The sequence below is a fragment of the Stomoxys calcitrans genome, chromosome 1 (genome assembly GCF_963082655.1).
Source record: "Stomoxys calcitrans chromosome 1, idStoCalc2.1, whole genome shotgun sequence".
Lineage (NCBI taxonomy): Eukaryota > Metazoa > Arthropoda > Insecta > Diptera > Muscidae > Stomoxys > Stomoxys calcitrans.
In genome coordinates, this window is record NC_081552.1 from 93,188,766 (window position 1) to 93,203,169 (window position 14,404).

At 36.1% G+C, this 14,404-nt stretch overlaps 1 protein-coding gene across 1 annotated transcript in view; it reads right to left on the bottom strand.

Annotated features, from left to right (window-relative positions):
• The window catches only part of LOC106092398 (syntaxin-12), a 55,684-nt gene extending 47,403 nt beyond the window's left edge, over positions 1-8,281 (bottom strand). Inside the window, exon 1 of the mRNA XM_013259239.2 lies at positions 8,064-8,281. The gene's annotated coding sequence lies outside the window, so the exon portion shown is untranslated. The remainder of the gene's footprint in view (positions 1-8,063) is intronic.
• Between the last annotated feature and the right edge of the window lie 6,123 nt (positions 8,282-14,404).

Here is a 14,404-nt window from a genome sequence, read left to right on the forward strand (position 1 = left end):
CAATAACAAAAAATCTATTTTTAAATTTGTAGCAATAACAGTTGATTATGAGAAACTAATTAGCGAAACATGAATGATAGAATTTCGACAGTAATGCATTTTGTTGTTGTAAATCTTGAAATCTCTACAAACTATCATACAAAAGGACCTAAAAAGTGACTATTCTGCGAGGGAGTGAGAAAGTCACTTCCAAATGTTTGGAGGGAGGTGCATTGAGTGATTGAGAGTGCGTGTTGTATTTGTTTGTGTAAGCGTTGATCGATGAGTATCTTAGATGTTTCTTTTTGAGTATTTTTGGCTTGTTGAGTGAAAGTTAGATTTTTCTTTATTGCTAGTATATTTTCTGAGAGCGATATTTGGCGATGTATCATGAGAGGTTAAAATTGTTGTTGTTTGGTATATGGGTTTAGAGTTATTTGTTATTATTTGGTGTAGGATTGTTGTTTTTATTTTGGGCCTGTAATTTTTTTGATTTTCTTCTTTGGTATTCTTTAATTGTTTTGTTGGAATTTCAAAGTTTTAAATCGGTGCTGCTTTTTCTTTCATTGTATGGGATTCTTTCAATAGTTTTTATTTTGAAAATTTTCTGTCTTTGCTTTACAACGGGACAATTTTTGATATTGGACCTGTGTTCGTGATTGCAATTAACGCAAAGAACTATGGTACATATGCTTGGCTCATGTAGAGTTGAAGAACACACCTCACACATTTCTTGTTCACTTCTACAATATTTCTTTGTGTGTCCCAGTTTAAAACATTTTTTGCACTGTGTTTGCAGTTAAGTACTTTACCTGCTTTAACTTCAGTTGGATGTTGGAAAAGGTTGAAGTCGAGAATGTGTATCGTCGTGATTGTCACCTTACCATAAACAAAACTTGTAATTTTCCGACAGCCAACTACACCTTCATGTTTGAGTCCTTCCACAATTTCTTCCTCCGTACGATCGATTAGATCCCTGGAGAAAACCACTCCTTTTACGATGTTAAGTTTAGGATGGAAGTGACTTTCGATTAAGCAAACGCCTTGTAGGTTAGTGGCTTTAAGGAAACGATTGGCTTGTGTCTCGTTTTTTGCTAAGACTAGTAAGTTACCGTCCCGCAGGAAGCTAACCTCTAGTGGGGCTTCGGACGAAATACATTCAAGAGCTTTTGAAACTTAAAAAAAATGTTGTGGCTCCGGATAGGTTTTTCGGATTTTTTACTTTTTATAACTTTATATTGTGGTTGTTGAGGTTTTACGAAGCTGTTTTTTTTAACAATAATGTAGGGAAAATCAGAAGCTTTATTGAGGTTTACTAGGTTATTAGTTTTTTATGTTTGGGCGATGGGTTGGACCCAAGTATTCCGTAATAGTTCCCTCCTGAGGAGGATGCCATAATTAAAAAAAAACTGTCCGCTCAGTAAGTATTTATTCAACAGTCTCAGAGAACAAAAAAAAAAAAGGAATACGCAACACAAAAAATGTATGAGTTTACACAAGAGCGAAAATTCAAATGCGATGCGGATAAGAAAAGCACAAGCAGTATCAAAGAGACATTTTTGTCGACTGACTATATCAATATGTAGAATAAATTCTGTGAAAAAATCGATATTTCAATATAAATAAATTTTTAGAGTTTCTTAAGCTTTTCATTCTGAAAGTTTGCCTTGAATCAACATTTCAATGAGTCTTTGTCCTCAGAGAAATTCTTATAAAATGTTAAAGATTTAAATAAAATTTTGTGTTTAACGAAAATTTCTTTTTTCTTTGATGAAGTTTGTATTAAAATTTTGTCTCTAGAGAAGATTTTATTGATTTTTTGTGTTCAAAGAAAATATAAATGAAATTTTATCTCCGGATATTAAATGTTTAATTGAAAGTAATAGTAAAAAAATTGAGCAAAATGAAAATTTGCCCATGAACATTCCGTTAGGGAACATATAAATGACTGCAGTTCGATTCACTGCGTGCGACACGTCTTTGGGGAAAAGTTTTACCATGGCATAGTACTTCACAAATTCGTCAGCAATAGGAGGTACTAACCACTGCTGAAATTTTTTTCTGGTTGCCTCGACTGGACTCAAATCCTGGCGTTCAACGTCATAGGCAGAAATGCAAACTTTTGCACTACGGTGGGCTCCGAAACAAAATCGAGTATCCTTTATTATTTGAGCTTCCAGATGTCTTTTACTCAACAAAAATTTCAATTTTTAGTTGTGACGATTTTATGACGATTTTTTCTCAATTTTTGACCAATTTTTTACGAGAGGACGGGTGGCACCAGAAAATAATGTGTGGGTTGCATATTGTCACTGCCCTGCAGTTGGCAGTCAGACTTTGATTCGTCTATTGTGATACTACAGAAACAAAAGAAGGAAAATGCGTTATATTTCCTACCCTTGATCCATTTAGTTCTTTTTAAAAAGTCCAACAAATAGAGAATTTGCACATCCGCTAATTCAGACAAGTCCTACAAAATTAGAACCAAGAACCTAAAGTGGAACTCCTTCTGCCTGCCAGTGGGGCAATTATAACGCATATATTTCTCTATCTACCAGTCTATCAGAATGTTTTCCGATCATACAGTGACCTGTCATGACGGGCACAATGAACGAGACCCCTGTCCAAGCCAACGACAGCAAAGCGGTAGACCTCTTCAAGTCTTAAACAGGGTCACATTATTTTCAGAATTCACATGCCGTCCTGCCAAACATCTGCCATTCGTTACCCTTCGGGCCTCATCGTGGACTCTAGATAACTTTTCTCCAGAGGCATTCTCCAGAAATATTTAGGGTTGATCCTAGCCCGCAAGCTCATCAGCTCTACAATTCTTTGGGTTGTCTCTGTGGTCCTGCACCCAAAAAAGATGAATTTTGAAACGATCAGCCATCTCGTGATCAGTGCTTTTTATTCAGAATACACCCCACCATATCGTCTACTCTGGAACCATCAGTATAGAAGTCCACGTATTTATTACTAGGGTTATTGTGGTTCCAATCGGTTTTATCAGGAATACTGCAACATTTCATTAAAAGTTCAATTTCGTGTCCAGCAAAACACCAATTTATTTTGCGCTTTCAACAACATTCCCTCCAATCAAGGAGACAGGTGCCACTGTGGGTAACTTATAGACGGGTTTATGTCTGGACTACTTTCGGTAGCCTACTTCACTGTCGTACGTAGAGCTTCCTGAATTTTATCTCTAAGAGTGCTGGAAAACTTTCCCCTAACCGCTGTAGCCACGTCATCAGCATACGCGACCACTTTTACACATTTTTCTTCCAGAGACAATAACATATTGTTAATGGCTATATTCAAAAGTAGAGGAGAGGCAGTACAACTACTTGAGGTGTACCTCTGCTCATCTACAGATCCCAAGCCCGCCGTAATGTACCTTTTAGTGAGTTAGTTATTAATAAACTTTCTCACGGTAGTTTTGATACCTTGAAACAGCAGCTCCTTCATGATTGACGGCGGTTTTATGTTTATGTACAACCGGCTGCCATGGGATTCTTTTAAATTATTGAAAGCACCTTCAATGTCAAAAAATGCTATATTTTATATTCTTTGACGGCGAGAAAACCTTCTATGTAGGCGTTCATGTCGTGAAGGGATGTTGCAGTGGACTTGCAACATCCCGTGCCTGACAAAGAAACACACGCGCGTATTATCCGTTTAAGCTATTTTTACGGCAGTGGACTATAATGCTACCTCTTTGAATTCATACAAGCAACTGATTTAAAATTACAAACATAACAAAAAAGGAATAATTCAGAGTTGTAAAATAAAGTGATGACAAAAAAGGCGATCTTCAGAGATCTTTGCCCTAAGATATGTTTCTATAAAACTTGTCATATTTTCCAGCATAAGGGATTGCAGATTAATAGCACGAAAATATTTCGCGTTCGCGTGTACGGTTTCCCTGCTTTCGGAATAAAAATTACATTTGTGTCTCTCTATCCAGTAGGTATATACGACGTACTGATAAAAGCAGAGTATATCTCTCTTAGCCAAGGAGCTAGTCTTTCGGACACAGTTTGTAATTAAATCGGTAATATATCATCATGGCCTTATGATTTAAAGGAGTCGAAACTTTTTATAGCCCAAAGGATTTTTGACTGAGACACAATTTCCCCAACCTCCTACGAAATATGTCAGTAACACCCCCTTCTGGCGCCACAATGTGCGTTGGAGAGAAATGTGTATCTGTGACTTTTAAATACGGTAGGACCGTATACGGTTTGTAGGCTTAGATCTCCCTTGTATTAATTCAGCCTTATAGAAGACGTCACAGCCGTGTGGTGCCCTTTTGGCTTTCATCATATTGAAGAGTTTTCTGCAACTCTTCCTTAGACCAGATCTGGGTCAACCGTGGCGATCGCTGTTTACCACTTGGTCCTGCGACAGGATTCTGTTCAGAAACACTCCCTTCTCGTTACGCTGTGCGGATATGAAATGGCTGACTGAAGGAAAGACTCCCTTATGAATGTCTTCTCCGGCTCGCATGGCTCCTTCCTTTTTGTTGTCCGTTGGTTTAACGTTCAATTTCCATTTAAATTTACTGTTTCTATATCTAAATCTTTTACTCAACTTATCCTAAGATTCAAGAACGAACACATTGTACCTGAAGTTTCTGAGTGAAGGGACATGCAATAGAGAATCGGGCAGAGCTCATTTATATATGTCGCAGGATCCATCTAGCTCAGAGGTAATCATATCCGCCTTTGGCGCTAAACGCCTGGGTCCCGTTGAGAACAACACAAAAACTAAAAGGGATGTCCCTTTTCATTGAGCCTAAACTTGTATCAGACACCACTATTTGATATGAGAAAATTATTCTTTTCTTAATGGCATGTTCATGCGAAAATTTGAAAATATTCTAGGTACAGGGTATTGAAAATATTCTAAGTACAGGGTATTCCTGTATGCCGCATTTGGATATGATCGATCCAACGTTCAGCACAAAAGACTTGTTTTACACAGAAAAAATAAAAATTGTGTTCAATCACGAAATTAATTGATCTATTAACCGCAAGACCGGCCTTGTATTACATAAATGCACTTGCTCTACACTCACATTGTTGTTGTTTAATGAAACTGCATGGTTTGGTACCTGGCAGCAGTGCAACTATACACACAAACTAATAAACATGCATACTCCCTTGCACATCTTAGCACTAACCAGTCTATTTGTAGTGGCATATACTGGTAAATTCTATTGTATGTATGTTTAAAATAAACCTTTTTTGTACATAAAACCTTTTTGTGGTAAATCCATTTTGATAGTTTTGAGAAAATTTTTGCATATATTGAATTTTTATATCACTCGTTGAAAAGAAGCAGTCCAATAAAGTTTATGTTCAAATCGGAGCTTTTTGTATAAAAACTTTAAACCTAAAATATTACAGGCACAAACATGATCCCATTAATTTTTTAATTCAAACTGCTTCACTCACGAAGATGATAATAACAATTTCAGTTTTTGAAAAAGGTAATTGAAAAATTTTCAATTAAAAAAATTGCATATTCAATAAAAAAAAATTATTAAAAATTTTTGAACATTCATATTAATTTTTTGATTGATCCAATTAAAAAATGATGGAAGTTTCCAAAATTTCCAATTGATTTTTTGATTGGATCAATTAAAAATTTATTGAAAACATTGAAAATATACAAATTTTAAATTCAATTTTTTTCGAAAAGCGCCCTGTATAGGGCACACCATCGATATCTATACAACTTGGTTTAAATATGTTAAGCTTCTTGGGCCCATTTTCAAGGTTACCCGGTGATAATGGAAGAAGATTAGAATTGCGTCTATAAATGTAATATGGTAGTCGAAAAACTGTTTGTATGGGAGTTTCCTCTTATATACGGTGACATTTTAGCTCTAAACTTTTTTGAAAACACTGGTTTAAACAGCTCCGCGCACGTTTCGTGTTTTGTTTCGCTGTCAAACATCTTCAGTTTAGTCTTTAATTTAACCATGAATCGTCTTATAAACGAGCAATGCTTGCAACTTATTGAATTTTATTATCAAAATGCGTGCTCTGTTAAGAAAGTTCATCGCGCGAGTTATGTACCTTCACCCTAATAGCAACCTAATATGCATTATTTTGTTGAATTTTGGCGAAATCAGCATAATCATCCAAAAATACTTAAAAGAATAGTTTGAATTTTAAGCAATTAACAGCAAACAGCGACCTAAGCATCGACATCGCTTTCGTCGCTTTGCAGATTCAACAATTCACAAAATATTTTAAGCAACAAACAATTGTTGGAAAATAAAAATTTCAATCTGATCAAGATCAGATCAAGATCAAAGCAAAAAAAAATAATAAAGAACGTACCAACTGAAGATCGCTAGTTTTATTCAAGTTTGTAAGTCGCGCTTCTTCCATTTTAAGCAGAATTGTCGACTTTGGAGTGAAGATCATCCAAAAGCATTGCAAGAGCTACCAATGCATCAAGAAAAGTCACAGTTTGGTGCGGATTATGGGCTGTTGGCATCATTGGACCGTACTTCTTCAAAGATGATGCGAATCGTAACGTGAATGGTGAGCGCTGCCGTGAGATGATAGCAAACTCTTTTTTTTTGCCGAAAATGCAAGAGCTCGACTTGTATGACATGTGGTTTCAATACAACGGTGCCACATGCCACACAGCACGCGTAACAATGCAATTATTGAGAGGCGAGTTCGATGAACATTTTATTTAACGATTGGGGCCGGTCAATTGGCGCCCTAGATCGTGCGATTTAACGCATTTAGACTATTTTTTGTGGTGATTTGTAAAAGCTCATGTCTTTACAGATAAGTCCGCTTCAATTGAGGCATTGGAAGACAACATTGAAGCATTTATTCGTGAGATACCGACCGAAATGTTGAAAAGAGTATGGCAAAATTGGACTAAGCGGATGGACCATTTGAGGCGCAGTCACGGTTACGGTCAACATTAACATGGTATAATCTTCAAACATTAAATTATAAGGACCGTACTATCGATTCAAATAAAAAAAACCCTTCCTATAGCTCTTAAAAAATTGGGCTTTACATAGAAAGTATTTATCAAAATTTCGAGCAGCAAGACTTTTTCAAAAAAGAACGCGCATAAAAGTGTGTTGGGTATTAAAAAAATTAACTTATTGTTCAAATGGAAAAGGGTTAACATTTTCAACCATATTTTATATTTAAAATTTTTTCAGATTCAATTAAAAAATTTCAATTACGCTGGTAATTGAAAACAATTTCAGATTCAATTAAACAAATGATTGAATCAATTTACTTTTAAATGAAAATTGTCTCAATTTTAATCACTATCGCAATTGAAAAAAATCAGATTTATTTAAATAGATGATTGATTCAATTCATTTTTTATATTTTCTGTGCTTAATCTGGCGCATCGGTGTCAATTTTTACAAGGTATTTATATAAAAGAATCCTTGAATAGTTTTTGTGGATTACTAAAAATACGTATGTAAGTTGATTTGTATAATGTCACTACGATTAAACAAAGTCGATTAGATAAGATCATAGAAAACCATATGAACTATGCAAAACATGAACAAATAGTGTATTTATCAAAATAACAAAGGTTTTAAATTTTCACGATACTCTTAGTACAATAAATGCAAACGGTACGAACAAGATAAAACACTTTTGGTTAAATTGAGTCATAGTTGATGGCGGTAGGTAGTAGTCATGCCCTGCAATTGAGAAGTTGTGAGACAAAAAATGAGATACGCGTTCATTGAAAAGAAGAATGTATTGGATGACTATTGTTTGACGAAAAACGTAAATGTTAACTAGCCCACTTTAAATTTGTAAAAAACTTGATATTAACTTTATTTTTAAACAATGTCATAGCAATATTGGTTGAAGCACCAAACATACTGAATTACACATGACCTGTTACAGTGAAACGGTTTATTCGAATGGTAGGTGGCATCATTTGTAAAAACAATGACCACGACGAAGACGTAAATGTTGCAGCAAAACCAAGTAACAAAAACAAGAAGAATTTTCAATTGAAGAGAGGAACGCAGGGTCTGCTATTGCAAATTATGAGAACAGAAATAGTTTTACCTTAGTTTGGAGATGATCCTTTCAGCACTATTTGATTTTGCAACAATCAACGATGACGTAAATTAAAAAGGAATAAAAATGCGTAATATTCTAATGGGTTTTTAGCGAATTTAATTTGAAAAACTACACAAGCCAAAAATACTGCGGTCGTTGTTCTGGATTAGCACTTAAAAAACAAACACTTCGAGCGAAAAGGGAAATTCATCCGAAGAAGACAGCTGTTCAAAGTACAGAGATGTCAATACTCAATTAATTGCTTCGCGTAACGTCATGATAAAAAGTTATTTGAATTGCGAGTGGTGTTTACACATTAAGATTAATCGTTGGGAATAGAAAGTTCACATTTCGTTGTCATTTAATGAAGGCAGATTTAATATGGTGGTCTCACGCAAAGAGCTGTTAACAGCCGACCAGGTTTGACGGTATTAAAATGTCAGATTTTTGTTTCCATTCTCTTTGTTATTACCTTCTTTCTCGCATATTCTCTGCTTATTTACGCCACGTATACAAATTTCTTTGAGTGTGTTGGAAAAACATCTATCAGCTTTATGACAAGATGGCGGATTGCAACGTATAATTTGTGGTTGTTGTACAAATGAGACCACCTTAATTGTTTCGCCATGTCATGCAATGTTGATTTAAACATGTGGCCAATGTCAATTTTGTGTTTACATCAAAGATTTTAGGTAAATTACAAAATGTACAAACTGCTTGGTCTTCTTTTCTTATAAAACCACAATTTAGGTTCAAACATGTGTGGAACTGCCATTTTTTACTTGCGGTATGATGTTAACATTTTGCAATTTTTCCATTAATGGCTGGTTCGATTTTTTTTGTGATTACTTTTTTTAAATAATAGAATTTGAAGGAAAAAACTTTCTGATATCATTCAGTAGGACATTTCCTCATTATTTATATTAAAAAAAGTTCATAATAGTATAATGTTTTCATTAAGATGTTTGTAGTCTTTAAAAAAAGTAACAGTGAAAAATGTGTGATTCAACTGTGGAAAACGAATATAGTACCAACCTTAAGGCCGGTACTACGTTAGTTTTTCGCGATATTTTTCGCCGATTACTTTCTTTAGAAAATAGATTTTAAGACAAAAATTGCTTAAAATCTTGCTGAATTCATTCAGTAGGAGATTTCCTTTTTACTTATGATACAATTTTAATAAAATTATTATTTTATCATTGATATTTGTGCAGTGTTTCAAAAAAGTAATCGCGAAAGATGGGGTTTCAACGGTGAAAAATTAACATAGTACCAGCCATTATATAAGAAATAGGCCTTTAAACTTGCTATAAATGGTGCCAAAAGATAAAGAATTTTTGTTTTCAAACTTTTTCAAGACAATTGGGTGTAATTTCGTAATAGTTTGCAAAATAATATTCTATTTACGAAGGAACACAAACTGTGCCACTTTTACGATATTAGGAAGCAGCAAAAGCTGAGTATGCACCAATATATATTTATTTACAGATAGTAGCAGTTACCTAACAACAAAATATTGAGTACACTATATGTCAAAATAACTGATTAGTGCAACTTTGATTTTATGTATGTTATTAGTTCGCGCCATTTTTCATTGTTTGTGTGTGTTATGGTTCTTAACTATAATACATACACAGCAAAAATTCTTTGACAGATAGTGCACTTCGCGAGAAAAAAATGTACTCAGCTGTTTACGATACATTACCTAGTAATTATGTCATAGTATGCACCTCTGGAGAAATTTTCGGATGCAGGCAAAACATTTTTATCGCCACTGAAAAATAGTTGTGTAGTAGTATCCGTTGAGTGGATCGGACGTGTTTTTATTTCGCTCCTTATGGCTGGTACTATGTTCGTTTTTCGCGACATGTTTTCGTGATTTTTTTTTTTGATAATAGATATTGAAGCAAAAAAATTTCTGATTTTATTCAGTAGCGTTGTGATGGCTTAATTGAAAAACAATTTAATTAGTTAAAAGAGAATGAGCCTCATTGTACGTGACTATACTATGCGTAGTTAAACAAGAGAAAGAGGTTAAAAAGGAAATAAAGGATGATGACAAGTATTAATGTAAATGTCACACTAAACATGTGACAGGGTTGTAATCAGTATGGCCAGATTTTCCATACCAACACCTCCACTAAAACCTGGCTATACAGATGTAAGTCCTAGCGACCCAGCGCATTTCTAATGCTTCTACTTTGTCACTGGTTTTGTGAGGAAATCCGCTGCCATATTTTCAGACTTCTCATATTGAAGCCTTAAGTGACCATCAGGTACATTGTCTCGAATAAAATGGTGCCAAACGTCTATATGCTTCGAAAGAGCGTGATATGCTTCTGATGTGGCTAGGTTTAAGGCACTTCTGTTGTCACAATAAATCACGATGCCGTCATTACAAGCGTCTGGGAACATCTCATGTTGAAATTGTCGAAGCCACTCAGCTTCCTGCATAGCAGCTGTCATTGCCATATATTCCGCCACTGTGGTCGAAAGAGCCACTGTAGTCTGTCGCCTACTGTTCCAGCATATGACACCATGATGAATAAACACGTAACCTGTGCACGATCTTCTATCCGACACGTCACCATCGTAGTCGGCATCACAATTACCAAGCATTCCCAAATCAGCATCTTTCCTGTAGGTGATACTGGTGTTAATTGTACCCTTAAGGTACCTTAAGACACGCTTCACAGCGGTCCAATGCGATTTATCGTAGTTATAATAAAGAAGACAACCAATAGCCTCCTGATATGGGATATTATCAGGACATTTTGAATTAGATTCAGGATTTGTTAGCTTTACATTCAAATCAAAAGGTGTTGAAACAGGGTTGCAGTCATTCATATTGAAACGTCTCAAAAATTCTTCAGCATGCATCGACTGATCCATATAAATCTCACCTACGTAGGCCAACAGAACTTTTCGCGTCTCCCAATCACTTCATAGAAAACTTTCTTGACAATTCAGCCTTCACTTTTAATTTAAGTAGTGTGTTGTTCCTGAAAATCCATAAATCAATATAAGCTGAGATGATAAATATTTTGGTGCCACTAATATCGAAATAAATGCATGGATCCAACTTCGACTGCTTTTGTTGTAAATTCTTTAAGGCATAATCCAACTTTTTATTCCACTGACGGCTGGTTTGTTTGAGGGCGTATATTGCCTTATTAAGTTTACAAACTTTGCCATTTATTCTGCTGCACATTCCTTCTGGTGACTCCATAAATATTAGTTCTTCCAAATCACCTTGCAGATAGGCCGTCACTGCATCCATTTGCTCAATATCGAGATCATATTTAGCTGCTATTGACAACATATAGCGTATTGATAAATAACGCACGACTGGGGAATATGTCTCCTAAAAATCAATGCCGTGTTTTCGCGAGCTTCCCTTGATTACTATCTAGCCTTAGAACGCTGCACATTACCATTTTCGTCGCGTTTCTTTTTGAGTACCCATTTGCATTTGATAGGCTTTACTTTTGAAGGTAAGTCAACCAAAGACCAGGTGTTGTTGTCAATTAATGACTTGTTTTCATTATCCATTGCTTACCTCCACTGTTTACCATCGCTAGTGCATCATCTATGGTCAAGGGGTCACCAACACAATCAGCCCCCACTAATTATAAGTAATAGTCATCTCTTCGAACAGACATTGGAGTGTGAGCTGAACGACGTACACCACCATTTTCATTCATTCCCAATTCGATTTCGACTTCACTTTGCTCAAGAGGATCATAAAAAGGGTCATCGCTTTCATTGTCGGTTGGCGACTCAACACTGTCTTTAAATATGTCGTGGGAGATGGTACCTTCTGTGCCATCACTATTTTCAGTGCTACTACTATTTTCCGTGTCATCGTTATTTTCAGTGCTACTACTATTTTCTGTGCCATCACTACCATATGCACAATCACCATCAGCAATATGATCATGGTGTCCACAATATCAAGTAATTTGTATTCATTTGGAGGATTTAATTGTTGCTGTTCTCGATAAAAGACGTTCTCGAAAAATTCTACATCACGGCTCTTCACTAACCGCAAATTATCCGGATCGAGTAATCGATAGCCTTTGGTGTCCTCACGATAACCAACAAATACAAATTCCCTCGATTTTGCATTTCTTTCTTTTCTCTTTGGGTATATAGGCCATAGCACGACAACCAAATGTTCGGAGATGAGACAAGTCCATGGTTTCTCCATATCTATATTTGCTGCGGTATATTTTTTGCAATTGCGGCAGAAATAGAACGATTCAATCCTTCACGGCATTTGCAACAGCTTCGGCCCAAAACTTTTTAGGCAATCCAGCGTGAAATAGCATACAGCGCGCCTTTTCAACTATCGTTCTGTTCATACGTTCGGCGGCTCCGTTTTGCACTTTTCAACAGTATTGATGATAACTGACTGTTGCAATACTCGCTGCTGTTGTCTGTACGCAAGCATTTTATTTTTGCCGGTTTCATTCTCGACACGAGATTTGTATTGAGAAAAAATGCCGGTACTTTTTTAAAGTTTACGCGAATAATCATCCAAAAAAGTTAAAAAATACTTAGCTCTGCTTATTGAAGGCTCTTCCATCCAACCGCAAAGATACGAATGCACAAGCTCAAGCAAATCATTTGCGTGAGACTCTTCTGAATGGTTTCCTCGACATTTTGCCCTTGAGGCACGAAAAACTCTCCTTTGATGACATCTGAAAGTTCATTCTTTTCACAAGCCGTTGAGTTTTTGTCATATCTGCATATTTCAAATGCCCCATCCGAGCATGCCAAAAATCCATATCTTGGCATGTTGCCACCATGCACGGGTTTATACAACCATCAGCTTAAACATGCTGTCCTTTTGGCTTGCTCTCGCCATAACGTTTAGATTTGTCCTAATCACACGCTTCTTATTTAGAAATTCAACAGTGTAGCCTCTCTTTACAATTTGACCAACAGACAAAGGTTTACAATCGAATCTGGCACAAACAGCACATCATGAATTGTTATATCAAACAATTCCCCATTTGTCTTGAACTGCCTTTTAATGTCACCCACACACGCACTATCAAGCGCTCTTTATTGGCCACAACAATTTCTTTTCTCATCAGCATTTATAGCCCCAACCACGAAAACGATGCAAAAACCATGAGCCTGTTTGCCGTCCGCTTTCTTCTTACCGTGGCACTCAGAATCTATATGCCCAAAACGATTACAGGTGAAACAGCGTAAATTTTTCTTTTTGGCATTGTTTCCTGTCAGTAAAAAAAAGCTGCACCCTTGCCATCACTGGATTTTTTAACACCTTGCAGAAGCTTTGTTTTAATAGAATCACAAGTGATTTTTACTCCACAACATTCTATTTCCATAATCATAGGAGTATGTTCTTCTGGCAAGCCTGCTAATAGTAAAGTGCCAACCCATTCATCGCTAACTGGCATGTCAACTTCTTTTAACTTGTGTGCGGTGGACATAATCTTGCTCACGTACTCCTCAATGTTTTCGGACGTTGCAAAGCTTGTGAAGATAAGCTACCGTAACCAACCAACGCGGCGAGTAAGCCCGGAGTCTTGAAAGGCGGCTTTTAATTTTTCCCGTACTTCTTTTGAAGTTACTGCATCTTCGATGTGAACATAATTAACTTTGTCGAGCAGCATGATTATTTTGGTTTTTGCCTTGATGTCGGCCTTCGCATCCATTCCTTCCCTTGACAGTACCCCATATCTTTTCGTGTTGTAGAAGGTTCTTTACTGCAAACAACCATGAGACAATTCTCTCTACCGATCCAATGCTAAGGTTCGCGGCAAATGCCATTTTAATCAAATAAAGTTCTTGTTGCTCTCAAAACAGTTTAACTAATTTTTTGGACGAACACTGGTCCCATAACCTATTGTGATGGCTTAATTAAAACACAATTAAATTAGTTAAAAGAGAGCAAGCTTTATTGTACGTGACTATACTGTGCGAAATTAAACGAGAGAGAGGTAAAAAGGAAGCAAAGGGATGATGACAAGTAAAAATGTAAATGCCATACTAAACAAGTGACAAGATTATAATAAATAGGGCCAGATTTTTCAAACCAACAAATATTATTAAGGTTAAATATTAAGGTGGTGTTTCCGATTCGGATTCAGATAGCGACAATGTCAACAGTCATCGAAGCTGAATCGAGAGATGACGGCAAAAGTGAGCGATGGCTTTGCTAAAGGCTCTATTACACGGTATCTAATTGTCTTATGACATGTCAAATTTAGCACATATAGAGTTGTAAATGTCATGTGATACAAATGAAAACAACATATGAAAATCAGATCTCTCGATGAGTATAATACTGCTAAATGCTGAAAAAGAAAAAA